Source organism: Petaurus breviceps, unplaced genomic scaffold (genome assembly GCF_028583685.1).
Source record: "Petaurus breviceps papuanus isolate PSGF00001 unplaced genomic scaffold, PetGlider_PUasm1.0 90977, whole genome shotgun sequence".
Classification (NCBI taxonomy): domain Eukaryota; kingdom Metazoa; phylum Chordata; class Mammalia; order Diprotodontia; family Petauridae; genus Petaurus; species Petaurus breviceps.
Genome location: NW_027187391.1, coordinates 5,427,176 through 5,442,066, shown reverse-complemented (window position 1 = coordinate 5,442,066; position 14,891 = coordinate 5,427,176). Strand labels below are relative to the sequence as shown.

The following is a 14,891-nucleotide window of genomic DNA, read 5'->3' as shown; positions in this document are numbered from 1 at the left end:
GGTGGTGGTAGTGGGCGGTGGTGGGCTAGGGGTTGGGGGTGGAGTAAGGTAAGGGGAGGAGAGGAGGGGAGAAATGGGGAAAAAAAAGAGAGGTCCTAAAAGCATTGTTCTAAATGAAATTGGCTTCTCTCTTCTAAGTCTCTCACCTTGCAAACACCCCCACTTAGCAAAAGTCCCTTCTTACTTGTTAAACTCCACCCCCTTCTGCCAACCTTTTCAATCATCGTCTACTTCATTTCAGAATGGCCTTCGGAACAAAGCAGCATTTTCCAGCCTTTCCCACTAAAAGTCCCCCCCCCCCCCCGATCTTTTTATTTTTTTTTAAAGAGGCAGTATGGGGGTAATTTTCTCTTTTATTTGTTTTTCTGTCATCTTCTCCTGTGAAGTTGTCATTGTTTGGGAGTTGATGGATATTTCTTGAGAGATACCATCATATCGCTTGTTATTGTAACACTTATTGGTGATAAAGTTCAGACTAAAAATTAAGCAGCTGCAATGTTGCAGCACAAATTAGTTTAATGTAAGCAGTCAGGAGCAGCTGTCTGGCTCAGGCCTCGAATTTAGCAGTGGGGGAAGGGTTCTGTGACGCTGACAGTGTTTTTTTCCTCTACATAAACATTTTTGGCTGTTGCAGCTTTTGTGCTGATCATGTGACAGTGTCCCTAGGCAGATAATTTATTTCTGTAGCTTTCATGAGCAATCATTAACCTTCAGACACTGAGTTTGCTTTCTGCTTTTGTGGCATTTGGGGTTTTTTTCCCCTTTTTTTTTTTTGTATACTAACTAGTTTAATTCAGAAAGTGTCGGGAGAAAATTACAACCAATTTATAATGGACTGCAATGCATAATACTTATGTTTCTATTAAAACAGACCTTGCTTACAAGACCATTTCCAAGGCTTAGCTTGTGTTCATGGATTGGAATAATTATCTTCAGTGATGTAAGTGCAGCTGTCATCACGACACTCCCTCCCTTCATGTCGCCTTCTGATTGTATGGGACTGTCAGGAACTGAATTTGAAGAAACTTTGGATCTCAGGGTTCAGCTACCTCTTCACCTGTACAGCCCCGCTTGTTGCTTCCCCCACCTCTAGGAGCTCAGAACCCTGAAAACTTTGAAAGGCCCCATGAACTGCTTTTTTGGAGAGAGTACACTGGGTTCTTAATTTTCCCCAAAGCCCTTTAATTGATACAGAATAATAATAATTGACTAGGCATTTTATATACACTATTCACTTGAACCTGGCCACCACACTGTGAAGTGCTGTAGGTATTATTATCACCATTAGGCCCAAGAATTAAATGAGGCTACGAAGGTTAAGTTTTCATGCCCTATTCAAGCCGCTTAGTGAATGTTGGAGGTAGGATTCGAATCCAGTTCTTGAATCCAAGGCTAGCACTCTCCAAGTACAGGGGCTATGACTGTTTACAGTTAAAACAAAAACAAGGGCTATTAGGTCTCAGGATAAAAGAAAAGGAAAGTCATAATCAATGCACTGCGTAATTCAGTGAGGAAAAAAAATGCAGGAAACGATATCATTTCTGTCATCTACTAATCATGCCTTCATTATTTTCCAGATCTCTCTGCTACTCCCCTTTCCCCCCTCAGTTCCATTTGTATCACCCAGCCCTTTTTGCTAACCAGTCATTCAGGAATCGAATGGGAAGGGTCACTTTTTGGTGTCTATCATACATGATATCTTTACACGCTTTCAGAATGCCGATTATCTTGCGGGTATTGTGCAGGCCCTGTTAGTTATTCATTTATTCATCCTTCCATGGTGGGGGTGTTGGTGGGGAAGCACTTAGGGCCACTTGCATTGAGAGATTTGACAAAAAGTACTTATGAGCCCTATGGCAATGTGGCAGATAGTATACTATCAAACAATGGGAGGAAAAGGGACCTGTCCTTTCTCATTCATTTAAAACATTTCAATAAAGAGAGATGATCTTAATTGATCCTAATATTTCAGAAGGATAGATGGATGGGTTGTAGAATGCAGTCTGAAGCTGAAATGCCGGCAGCAGCTGAAAACATGGATTAAATTAATATTGATAGTATTTAAGCTTGGGAGGTTTTGTTGCTTTTTGTTTAAACACCAGGAGAACAACAGGCTCTGTACATTAGGAAGGGGACCAGTTTAAAGTGGGCAGGCCAAATGTTTCAGAAGGAAACAGAGAGTTGAGCTTGATGTGTTTGGAAAACTCAGTTTTCTAAAGAGAGCTCCATTCCCTCTTCTGGGGCCTATCTTTATCACAGGGTCCTCTCTTATTAGACTCAATCACCATATCTCCCTCCAACCTTCCTCTCCTCAGTCATTCCCTAAGGATTTCCCAGCTCCAATTTACCCCATCAGGACAACCTTCCCATTACCCTTGCTTAGATGAAATTTTCAGATGCTAGAATTCCTGGTTACAGCTCTGACATATAGCAACAGTGATAATGGTAGCTCTTCTTCTAAGCACAGTGTGTATTGACATACTATGATGGAAGTAGGTTTGGCCCCATATGCAGTAATGAATGAATAAGCATTTATTTAAACTCCTACTATGTGCCAGGAATTGTTTTAAGTCCTGGAGATACAAAGACAAAAGTGAAACAGTCCCTACCCTCAAGTAGTTTATATTCTAATGAGGAGATAACATGCAAAAACTTCCTCAAAGATAATGACCCTAGATTTTGGACTTAGATTTTTACCCCCTTTCTCATTCAGAGGTATCTTTCTTTTTCCACCTTTTGCCTGGAATTCAAAATTCTAGAATTATTTATGCATCTGGACCAGTGAGTCCAGATGCATACACTGGTCCAGATGCATACAACTAAACTTTATTATAGTATGAGGTGATTTTAGAGTACAAACCTTATACCTCAGTGTACAAGAAATTTCTGATCAGATATTGGATCAGCTGTGTGACCAAGTCACAACCTCTCTGTTTCCTCTCTTGTAAAAATGTTGGGATTACTTCCAAGTTTTAAGCATTAAATAAGACAATGGGAAATACTTGGTAAGCCTTAAAGCTCCATAATAACTTGGAGCTTTTATTAGTATTTCTTTGGCATGGCTGTCTTCTTCTGGGACACATTTTTATAGAGCATTCCAAAACTTTCTTAGATCTAGACAATTGACAGAACAATTCAAGCCCTGATTTGGAGTATTTGCTGATATCCAGGGTGTAAATACATTAAAAACTTAACATTCAGTTACTGAGCTGGTAGAGCTTTCTCCAACGCACCCCTGGCACAAAGATACTTCTCTTAGACTTGAACTTGGGTTCTTCTAGCTAATCTACTCTACTTCCACTATTTCTACTTCCCCACTCATGGACAAAGCATTGCCTTTAGTGTCGTGTTGGTTTCTTAGGATCAAGAATTTTTCCTTTTTGGCTTTTAGATTTACTTTTTTTTTTTTTGACCCTGGTCTAAATTGATATCTCCTTATCTTCTTCCTTCATCAACTGATCCCAGGCTGCCCCTGGGCACTGCCCTCAAAGCATGTTAAGTATTCCTTTACCTCCTTTCCAATCCTTATTTTTAGGTCCCATTGGGCATTTCCTAAGACTATTCTTCTATTCATCTGTGCTCTGGGATCAGTTTATTCTTGATTTCCTGCATCCCTATCTGCTCCTTGGCTAGAAAGATTTTGTGCTTTTTTCCCCCTAATCATTTTCTCTGAATCAGCATACCCTTACTTCTCTCAATCCCAGCATTCTTCTTGCCAGTCTTCTCTCTGATATCTCATTAGCATTTTGAGACTTTACCTCCTTGGTATCATCTGTTCACCTTGAATATCTGTAAAAGTCCAGTTCTCATATGCATGCTTTAAAAAAAATCCAGTTTTAGAGATTCATAACATATGTATATATACCTACATATTTATGTATTATATATGCATATTCATATGTGTATGTGTCTGTACAAACACACACCAATAGAATGTTAGCCCTTTGAAGGCAGGAAGGTTTTTGTATACTGCATTGACTCATACAGAGCAAATGTCTAATAAATGCCTGTTGAGTAAAATTGAATTTATCTAGCATTTATTGAACACCTGCTGTGTACAAGGCACACAGAGAAACAATTTCTGCCCTCAAGGAACGTGTAGTTCAATGAGAGAGTCAGAACATACTGTTGAGAAGACAGATAACTAACAAACAGTAAGGGGTAACATAAACTAAATGCCAGATGAGTGATGCAGACAGCAAGAGCTGGAGGAGTTGGGAGGACAATAATAACTCACATTTTAATAGACTTGAAGAGTTACAAAGCAGAGTATTGGATTTATAGTTGGAGGATAACAGATTTAAATTCCAGTTCTGCTTATTCCCCGTGCATCCTTGGGCAAGTAACTCAATGTCTGTGAATCCTGGTTTCTTCATTTAAAAAATGAATAAGGTTTAACTAGATGACCTCTAAGGCCCATTTCAATAATAAAGCTATAATTCTATAACAATCTGATGAGATGGGGAGAGCTGGTTTCATGGTTTCATAGAATCAGAGCTTGAAAACACCTTATATGAAGTCCTCAGTTCTGAGGGCAGTAGAATTTTGGTACAAGTCAGGCAGCTTTCCATGAGGGGAATGGAGTGCTAAGTCGTTGATAAAGCGCAGACCTTATGATGCCGCAGGAAACAGAAGGTAGGCTATGAGGGAAGGATGGGTAGATTGGGATATCTGCAGAAGGAAATTCTTGAGTCTCCATTCTCTTGTCCTTTTTCTCAATAGGCAAATAGGCATATGTTACATAGTCTTGTACCCAGAACTAAACTAACAATAATGGAGCCTGGGCAAGCACTGCAAAATGAGATCCTGGATAAGCTTCTTGAATGACATTCCCAAATCACTGGGGCCAAGGGTCAGGGATCTGGAGGGACACCTCAGGGAGGAACCTTAGGTCTCAAGGTAGAATGAAGGAAGACAGAATCTACATGATATTGGAAGGCTGCTACTAAGAAAGTCACAGGGAGAAAGATCAGGAAAGTATTGAGCCAGAGAGGAAATCACTTGACATATTGGGGAAAGGACCTTTCTGATAACTTCTTATTTTGGTGAATTATGCTTGTTGGCTAGGAGTTAGGCTCAGATGTTTCTACTTGTTGAAGGAATAAAGGTGCTTTAGTCCCCTCTAACTTTTGACTACCTAGAGTAAAGCCTCAGTTACCCCATTTTAGTTATGGTTTTGCTTGTTCACAGTCCTAAATTCATCTCTGTTCCACTTGAATTCATGTGTCACTTCTTGTAAATCAGGGATCAGCAATTGTGGATCTTGTTATTCTCTCCTCTGTTATGAGATCCCAAACTTTCTTTTTGTTTCAAGGTCTACTCTCCACATCCTGCCATTAATTCATCCTGACATTCTGGAGCTCTATTCCCTTCTGACTTTGGCTTCCCTTCCTCTAGCATAGTTCTGTTGCTATTGACTCAATGTGATCAGTCAACTATCAGTTATTCAATGAATATTTATTGAGAACCTACAATGTGTCAGGCACTGTACTAAATAGTGGGGATGCAAAGAAAGGTAAAAGATATTCTTGGTTCTCAAGTTGTTTACTGTGTAATGTTAAATTTTCTTAAATTAAGTTAAATTTATATTTAATAAAAATAGATATGCATTAGTTGTTTAACCTGATAAATTATGAGAAAGATAAATGTATATAATAAAATTCCCTTGTTAGGTTAAAAAAGGTGACAAAAGGCATAGACTTGCATTATTGGAAAGGAAATCACATAATCTCAATACTGGAAGAGACCTTAGGGGCCAAATCATCCAATTTGTAGCTTTTTAAGAACCTCTTCTACAATATTCTCAACATGTGGTTATTCAGTTTTTCCTTGAAGGCTTTTAGTCCAGGAGTGCGCTAGAGCCTGATTGAACCAACTTGGGAGAGCCAATTTGTTAAATTTTCAATGTAAGTATTTATACTTCAGAACTTGGCAAATGTTACAAATCAGGGCCTGATTTATTGTTTTGTTGATTATCTAGATTTAAGAAAATAAGGAAGAAAATCTTAATAATGTAGATTTAATTTAAAAGTGAGTCTTGTGAACATTTTGTCCCCTGGGAAGTTGCTTGTTAAACATTTATCAACATATCCCTAGGGGGGAAACCACTCCTCCCCAGACAACCCACTCTATTTTATATGACTATTATTAAGGTGGGGTAGCTAGGTGGTTCAGTGGATGGAATGTGGTGTCTGAAGTCAGGAAGACTCATCTTCTTGAGTTCAAATCTGGCTTCAGGCACTTGCTAGCTGTATGACCCTGGGCAAGTTACTTAACCCAGTTTGCCTCAGTTCCTCATCTTTAAAATGAGCTGGAGAAGGAAATGACAAATATTTGCTAAGAAAACTAAGGTCATGAAGAGTCAGACATGATTGAAAGGACTAAACAACAAGAAATGATTGACATTTTTCCTATTAGCCTGAAACAACTTCTTTGCAACTTACGTCTAAGCACCAGGCGTGGGACCAGATAACCAGGGTTCATATCATAGTTCTGGTCATAGCTGTGTGACTTCAAAGAGATCACTCAGCTTCTCTGAGGCTGTTTCTTCTACAAAACAAAAATCATAATTCTTGCACCTTCTAGCTCAAAGGGCAGCCATAAGGATTAAAGGAGAAAATGAGAAGGCAGTGTGGTTTAGTGGAATGAAAGATAGGCTCCAAAGTCAGAGGACTATGTTCAAACATTCCATCTCTGATACTTACTATATATGTGAGCATAAGAGAGTGATTTCATCTTGTTGACCTAAGTTTCCTCATCTGCAAAAAGAGATGATTGGTCTAGATGACCTCTGAGGTCTGTTCTAGATGTTGATCTCTGATCTTATGTTTGTCAAGCCCTTTGCATCATAACATTCATAAAATGCCGTCATTAACAAAAATAATAAAATGCATTGATATCTAGTTTCACCACTGGAGGAAACTGAGGCACAAGGAGATTAGGTAAATTCCAAAGCTTTCAGAACACTAGTACTATGTCATCAGTCACAGGCTAGCATTGATGTGGAATGCTTGGGGAAATTGAAAATGCTGCTTATGCTACAGTTGAAACACAAACTATTTGGACTCCTTGGAAGGTTTCAACCTGCAGAAGGGAAGATGTCAGCCTTGGGAAATGGACTTGATAATACCTTGCATGATTTAACACCAGCTGGAGAGTGGATCTACTCTTTCTCATTGTGATGCTTGGGTTAACTGAATGACTCCATTTGAAAGGCACCGCTGTGCTGTTATACCCCAGTGGCAGGGAGCAAGCCTATTGTTCCATATCCCAGAGAACACCAGGAAGAGGCTGACGATGCCCCATTTGGAATCACAAAGTTTCGTTATGGTACCAGAGGCACACAAAGAACTGAAAATCTGTTGCATGTGCAACAATTTCTGCATCACAACCGCCTGCCCTCTTGTATACAAATGCTTTGAAAGCATGAAATGAAGCATGAATCCAAATAAAATTGTTTTTGGAATAAAGATGAGGCAACACCCCAGCTGAGTGTGATGGGACTGATACTGTACAATGCGAATAAGGTTGGTTGTCATCGTTTCCCTCTAAGTGGAGGGAAGGAAACTAGAGAGGAAATCTAGCTGTTATAAATGAAAGTAATAGAACCTGCCATCACCCAAACACAATCAATAACTTGGAATGGAAAGTGCCAAAATTCTAATGGCTTGAGAGTTCCATTAGATTTTGTTGGTTTTTAGGGTAAAATATTCTGTAATATATCATGGACTGAATTTCTGATTTTTGCTGTCCAAAAGGCATCTCTTATTAGGAAGGACTTTATTTCCAGCACACAGAATTCCCTTTTTGTTTGGATGCTATAGGATGGCCATGGCAACATTTTAATTAAGCTCCAATCATATTGAATTAAGGGAGACTGTTTGATTTAGTGGATAACTGGCAGGAGACCTGGCTGCTGGTCTTGGTATTGCCATGGATTTGCTGGGTGACCTTGGATTAGTCAACTCATTTTTCTGTGCCCACCTTTTCCTATAAAATGATGAAAGTACTATCTGTTCTGTCTGCTTACCTTCTAAGTATATTGAGAGTATTAATCTTGTCTAGAGAGTCTTGAACTCTCCAGAAGAAGAACGCTGTATAAACATATGATGTTTCCTTTACTAGGTACAGGGAAGACAGCCCTTAGACCTAGGATAAGAATATTACTTATTATTTTTGTGACCTTGGACAAATCACATAACTTCCCCGAGTTTCAGCAGGGATTTTAGAGGTTATCTAATCCAAGCCCTTCGTTTTACAGATGAGAAAACTGAGGCCCAGACAGGTCAAGTGCTTTGCCCAAGGTCACACCAGTGACAAAACCAGGATTAATAATGACTACAATAGCCAGCATTTATATATGAGGTTTATATAGATACCATATATAGATTGTGTCTCTTGATTCTCACTCCAGCCTTGGGAAGTAGTTGCTATTATTATCCCGATTTTGCAGATGAGGAAACTGAAGATGAGAGGTTAAATGACTTGTTTAGGGTCACATAGCTGAGTCAGAATTTGAATTCAGGTCTTCTTAACTCCAAATCCTGGGTTCTATCTACTCTGGCATCTAGCTGCCAACCCAAAGTCTTCTGACTCCAAATCCATCACCCTTTCTACTACCTAAAATTTATACCATCCACCTCACAGGGTTGGTATGAGGAAAATACTTTGTAAGTCCTAAAGTGCTATATACATGTGAACTATTCCTAAATATTTTCCAAAGTCCATGCTATGGATATTTTGGGAGCTATGCTCAGCATCATACTGAGCAAGCAAAAATGTACTCACTAATAACAGTATGGTAACAGTGCTGGATTCAGAGTCAAGGGATGTGGACTTGTATCCTGGCTCTGCCACACACTACCTGTGTGACTTTGGGAAAGTCTCTTCATTCTCTGGGCCTCAGTTTTCTTGTCTCTTAAAGAAAGGGGTTGGATTAGGTGACCCCTAAGGTCCCTTTTAGATTTATGATTCTGTGATCCTATGAACCCTGGGATTATTTGTCATTGTAAAGTGTACCAAAACATTTTGTTAAATAGTTGCTAGAAACTCTTCAACTATTGGGAGAGCTGGCATTCTTCTGTCCAATATCACTTTTTGGTTTTAGGAAAACATGATACTAGATCAAATGATATTACAGATGACTGTTCTGTAGGAAGTGGGGGACTCCTTCCATTCATCTGAATGGAATTCCAAGTAGCGTTTTTTTAGTTTTATACTAGTGTTTGATTATAACATTGATGATGTCTAGTATCATGCCTTAGTTTGTTAAGTTACAATAATAGCTAGTATTTATATGACATTTTAAGGTTGGTAAAGTACTGTTCATAATCTCTTTTGATCTTCCCCATGAAGAAAGGGTTATTATCTTCATTCTATGGATAAGGAAACGGGCTCTTCCTCAGAGCAAGTTTTGAATTCATCTCTTCTTGACTCTAAATCCAATACTCTAGAGATCCACTGTGCCACCTAGATGCCATAAAAGATTCTCACTAGCAAATAGGAGGGCCCATGTTTTACTCCCAGCACTTCTAGAAGCGTAGTGATATAGTGGAAAGGTTCTAAACTTGGAGTCAGGAGAATTGGACTTTAATCTAAGACCTGACTCTCTAGCTATATAAACCTAGGCTACTTACTTAACAATTTGAGTCTCAGTTTCCTCATCTGTGAAATGGGGATTATTACACTTGCACTCCTCACAGGATTGTTGTTAGCAAAACATTTTATAAACTGTGAAGCACTGATATATGTGATTTGTTATTAACATGTCTTCTCAATTATTAATGTGAGATTATTAGTCAGCTCAATGAGGGGGATGTGATAATGATAGCATCATACTTTCTGACTTATAAAATAGCCTTTTCTTCATGATAACCCTCTGAATTGGGAAGTACAAATATTATTACCCCCACTTTATAGATGGAAAATCTGCAGGAGGTTGTCCATAAAGTGGTCTTTCTGGTAATCGTTGTCTGTAGGAAATTTTAAGTTCCTTCTAGTGTCTTCTTCCTCTTAGTTCCTCCCCAGATTCCTCTTAGACAGTTATAATTTTCTGCTTTCCCATCTGAATTCTGATACCCACTGCCTTCCTTGTTCCTCTGACTCTGCAAAGGGTCAATATTTGACTAGAGAAACACTTGGCACCTGGGCTGGTTGCTCCAGTCTGGAGAAATCTTTCACTGCAAACAGAAGGAAAGGCTGTGGAACAGGAAGAGGGGTTGTGTCATGTAACAGCATAGCTGATTCAGACAGAAGCACTGCAGAGTGTACTATCTGGACATAGAATCACAAGTAAAATCCTAAAAGAATGATCAGAATGGTATCTCATTTCATGCCAAAGAGCTTTTTGAAGAGCCTAATTTTTTTTTTTAAAGTCAAAACACATTGGAAATTCAGAGAGGAAAATTACTATTATCTAGTCTTAATAATTGTAGTCACAGTTCATAGCCTTTAATATCTATGTATTTGAAGATACCTACAGAGAGAAAACTAGGACACTTGCATATTGACCAATACGATATGCTTAACTTAGGAGAGAATTTCTTTTTATTCAGGGCTCAAGAAACAATATAGTTAATTTTCTAAAAATTGCATTGAAAATCATTAAGTTAAATAATCTTGGATACTTGGATGGACCTATGATCTTAGTTAGGCAGGTACTTCAGCAGTGCAGATTGCATCTTCTTGCACCCATCCATATCTTATCTTATATGATTCTTGTCCACGTCCTTACCAGAATCTTGCATAAGAGACAACCCAATGTGCTGGGAGTCTCACTTTAGATCTTTGGGCATTGCATGATATAAATGAAGCATCCTTCAAATGTCCATCAGTTATCCCTCATTTTCACTATATACTCAGTCCACCACCTTTTCCAGTATACATCTCTTATTTGCCACACTTTACCCAGTTCACTTTTTTTTAATTTTTTGCTTTTTGGAGGGCAATTTGGGGTTAAGTGACTTGCCTAAGGTCACATGACTAGGTTTTTTTTTTTGTTGTTGTTGTTAAATGTCTGAGGCTGGATTTGAACTCAGGTCCTCCTGACTCCAGGGCTGGTGCTCTCTTCACTGCGCCGCCTAGCCACCCTGCCCAGCTTACTTTTCACAAATCTTCCCTGATAATATGTTACAACCCCCTTGTGTCTCCCACCATGAATATCTCCATTGATCTTTGGGTAATCCACAACTTTTAACTCTTCCAAGGATTGGTACTCAGTGATACAACATTATCAAAAGAATATTGATGTTAAAAATAGATCTTCGCTGTGAGGATCAAATGAGATAATATTTGTAAAGCACTTAGACTAGTACCTGGCACATAGTAAGTGCTATATAAATGTTATTATTGTTGTTGTTATTATTAATTAGAATTCTGTGGTCATTAAAAGCACTGTCCAATTTCCAAAAGGCAATTAAGTCCACTCTTCTGTTTAATTCAGAACCTAGCTCACTGCTCATTTTCAGTGTCTGCATTTGCTGATTGGACAGTTTTATTGGTTATCTGTCTAATTGCATATCATTATCTGAACGATAGACATCATTCATCCATTTGGTTTTTCCTATGTGGATAGTAAAGCTGTACTCTTTTCATAATTATGAATCTTATTTAAGAGGTTGTGCAATATTCCAGGATCTAACATAATCAGTATAATGTTGTCTACAAGCAGAAACTTCCAAAGAAGGGGTTTTTAACCTGGAATCCATGAACCCCATGAAGCTGGTGGATAGATTTCAAGGGGGGTTGATGAACTAAGATGGGAAAAAAGAATTACACCTTTATCTTTACTAATTCTAACTGAAATTTTTAGCATTTCCTTCATTATCACTTCTTTTACATCTTTCATGGAATCTCAAATGATTTGGACATATTTATGACAGATACCTTATTGAAAGACAACCTTAAATGTAGGTATTTTGCTCTAACAAATCAAATGCTCTAAAAAAATCAATAATCAGCACAAATGATCTAATATCTTTTATACCTTTCAGTAAATTGTGTGACTGTCAAGATGGATTTTTCTGTAAAATATCATTTATGATACATTTGCCCTTCTTAGACCTTTAACAAGGATGACCCTTTATAAATGTGTGGATTATTCTCATAAAGATTATTGTGATTTTCACAGTTTCCTTTCATTAGGTAGTGATGATTTGTGATTTACTCCCAAAGGATTTGGTATCCTTCTCCCTTCCAGACATATTTAGAATAGATCCCTCAACTATCTCAAAACTGTTGCTTTTGGCATGGGCTTTCTCCATGTTTACATAGTTTCTTCCACCTGCTCTTCTCACCTTTGTTTTCATTATCATCATTTCTATTTCTTCATAGATCTAGAGCTCCAAGAGAGCTCCAAGGTGTACTCATCATACTTCCTCATTTTATAGATGAAGAAAGGAAACAAACATTCATTAGGTGCCTGCTATGTAGTGGGCACTGTGCTAAGCATTTTACAAATATTATCTCATTTGTTTCTCACATCAACCCTGGGAAGTAAGTGTTTCACTCTTCCTGTTTTAGAGTTGAGTAAACTGAGGCTAACAGATGTTAAATGATGTGGCCAGAGTTACACAGCTAGTAAATATCTGAGGCCAGATTTAAATCAGGTCTTCCTAACTCTAGGATTAGTACTTTATTCACTGTGCTACCTAGCCTTTAAAAGAAGAAACTGAGGCTCAGGGAGGTTAAGTGATTTGAATGAGGTCATATAGGTAATAATAAATCCTGAAGATGAGATGTAAATCTGGGTGCTTTGAATTTGGAGCCAGTGCTGTTTCTACCATACCACACTAACTCCCTCATGTAGCATATCTGGGAACATGCTGTTTAATTCAATTCAGTTGAACAAATTCCTACTCATGTCAAGGTCAAAAGGAAAGGCCATACTTACACTAAAATAGTTATAGCATCACTTTTTGTAGTTTTTAAATGAAAACAAAGTAGATGTCTACTGATTGGGTCAAGCTAAACAAGTCATGATATATGAATGTAATGGAATATTACTGTGCTAAAAGAAATGATGAATGTTATGGATGCAGAGAAGTGTGAGAAGACTTTTATGAACTGATGCAAAGTGAAGTAAGCAGAATAAAAAACTTCTTACTATGGTCAAAGCACTGAGGATACAGACAGAAACATAATAGTTCCTTCCCTCTACATTCTTCTGGGGAGAGGGAAGAATAAAATAAATTATGCAAAATGTATAAAAAGTCAATTCACAAGTGACCTTCATTATTTCTTCCCATAATAGCTCAAATTCATATTTATATCATGCACCAAGTATTATGAAGCACCTTCTTCATAGCATCCCTGTGAGGATTTGTAAAGATCAATATCCTCATTTTATAGATGAGGCTCAGAGAAGGAGACATGCCCAGGCTCATGTAATTAGTTAAAACTGAGATTTAAACCTATGTTTCCTTAGTCTACATCTAGTATTCTTTCTCTAACATCCCATTAAACTGTAAGCTCCTTGAGAACAAGGGCTATCTTTTGTCTTTTTTTTTTTTGGTATCCTCACCACTTAGCATAGTGCCCACATAGCAGGTGCTTAGTAAATGTTTATTGATTGACTGTACTACTATACAACTTGTCCTGACCACTTTACCTGGGATTGGTCCTATTGGTAGCACTCATGTGACCTTTTTTGTCCTGAATTAATTTAAAAAGTTATGGGGCAGCTTCATGTCCTTTCTTAGTATTATCTTCATCTAATGATATATATTTTTTTTATTGCCTACAGATGCCCAGAAGTCTGCTGGGATACTGAATCTGATCAGTCAGACAGACAGAATTCTTCCCCTCTGTTGGCTTACAAACTGTGATAGGCATCACCAACAGACAAATATTCCAAGGAACAACAAACCAAGAATAGCCAAGGCTACAAATAAATAAATGAATATAAGTATAAATGCACATATGTTTATATTATGTGCAGAATTAGGGTCTATGGTTCTGAGTTCAACAGTAATTTGTTTGGATGGGGAGAAAAATTATCACCTGATTTGTCCAATCAGGGAAGGCTTCTTGTAAAGGCAGAATTAGTAAGAAGTCTTGGTGGGAAGAGAGGGAATTTACCAGGTAAACTTGGGGAGGGGCCATGAGAGCAGGGATTGTTTCATTCTAATCTTTGCAGCCTTTAGTATCCAGAACAGTGCTGGACACATAACAGATGCTCAATAAAGGCTTGCTGAATGAAGGATTGCTTGATAAAGCATTGTATACCTTAAAACATGGAACTGAGAATTAGATGAGGAAATGGGCTTATATAACAGTTATTTCTGTTATATATTTGCAAAGTATTTTATGGACATTGTCTTAATTGATGTTCAGTCTGAAAGAGAGATAAACTTATAAGTTGCTGCATAGAGAGCCGATATGGAGCTGGCCCCCGAGTTAGAAAGACCTGGTTTTAGGTCCCTGCCTCAGGTATATGCTGACTGAGTGACCCTGGGCAAGTCACTTCTTTCAGTAGCCCATATATCTGTATAAGAATATAAGCTGCAAAGCAGTTGTCAGTCTGCGTTAGTGGAAGAAATCCAATAGAATCACCATTACTGGCCTTTGTCCCACTTTCTTCCCCCATCTCCCCAAACCAGGGAGGTAGAAAATGCACAGAGAAGAAACAGGTTCAGAGTATAAACATAGTGGAAAACAAGTTGTAGATTTTGCAGGTGAGAAAACATTTGACTGGAGATAGCCTTAGAGATACAACTGGAGTGAGGTCAGCTGTTTGCATTGGTGCTGTTGCCCAGGGTTGCTATGGGTCTGAGTTTTTAGATTCTGAAATAGAGCAAATAGGACTAGTGAATCTTTGGACAAAGCTCCCTGTTCAGAGTGTGCATCTTGTGGAGATTGTGTGTGAAGGGAGGTTGGTGGCAGGAGCCTGGTCA

General features: G+C 38.3%; 1 long non-coding RNA gene across 1 annotated transcript in view; it reads left to right on the top strand.

The window, feature by feature from the left end:
- Nucleotides 1–14,638, top strand: part of LOC138153110 (uncharacterized) — a 15,019-nt gene extending 381 nt beyond the window's left edge. Inside the window, exons 2-3 of the long non-coding RNA XR_011166298.1 lie at nucleotides 872–940; nucleotides 13,742–14,638. This is a non-coding gene — a long non-coding RNA (uncharacterized lncRNA). The remainder of the gene's footprint in view (nucleotides 1–871; nucleotides 941–13,741) is intronic.
- The last annotated feature ends 253 nt before the right edge of the window (nucleotides 14,639–14,891 follow it).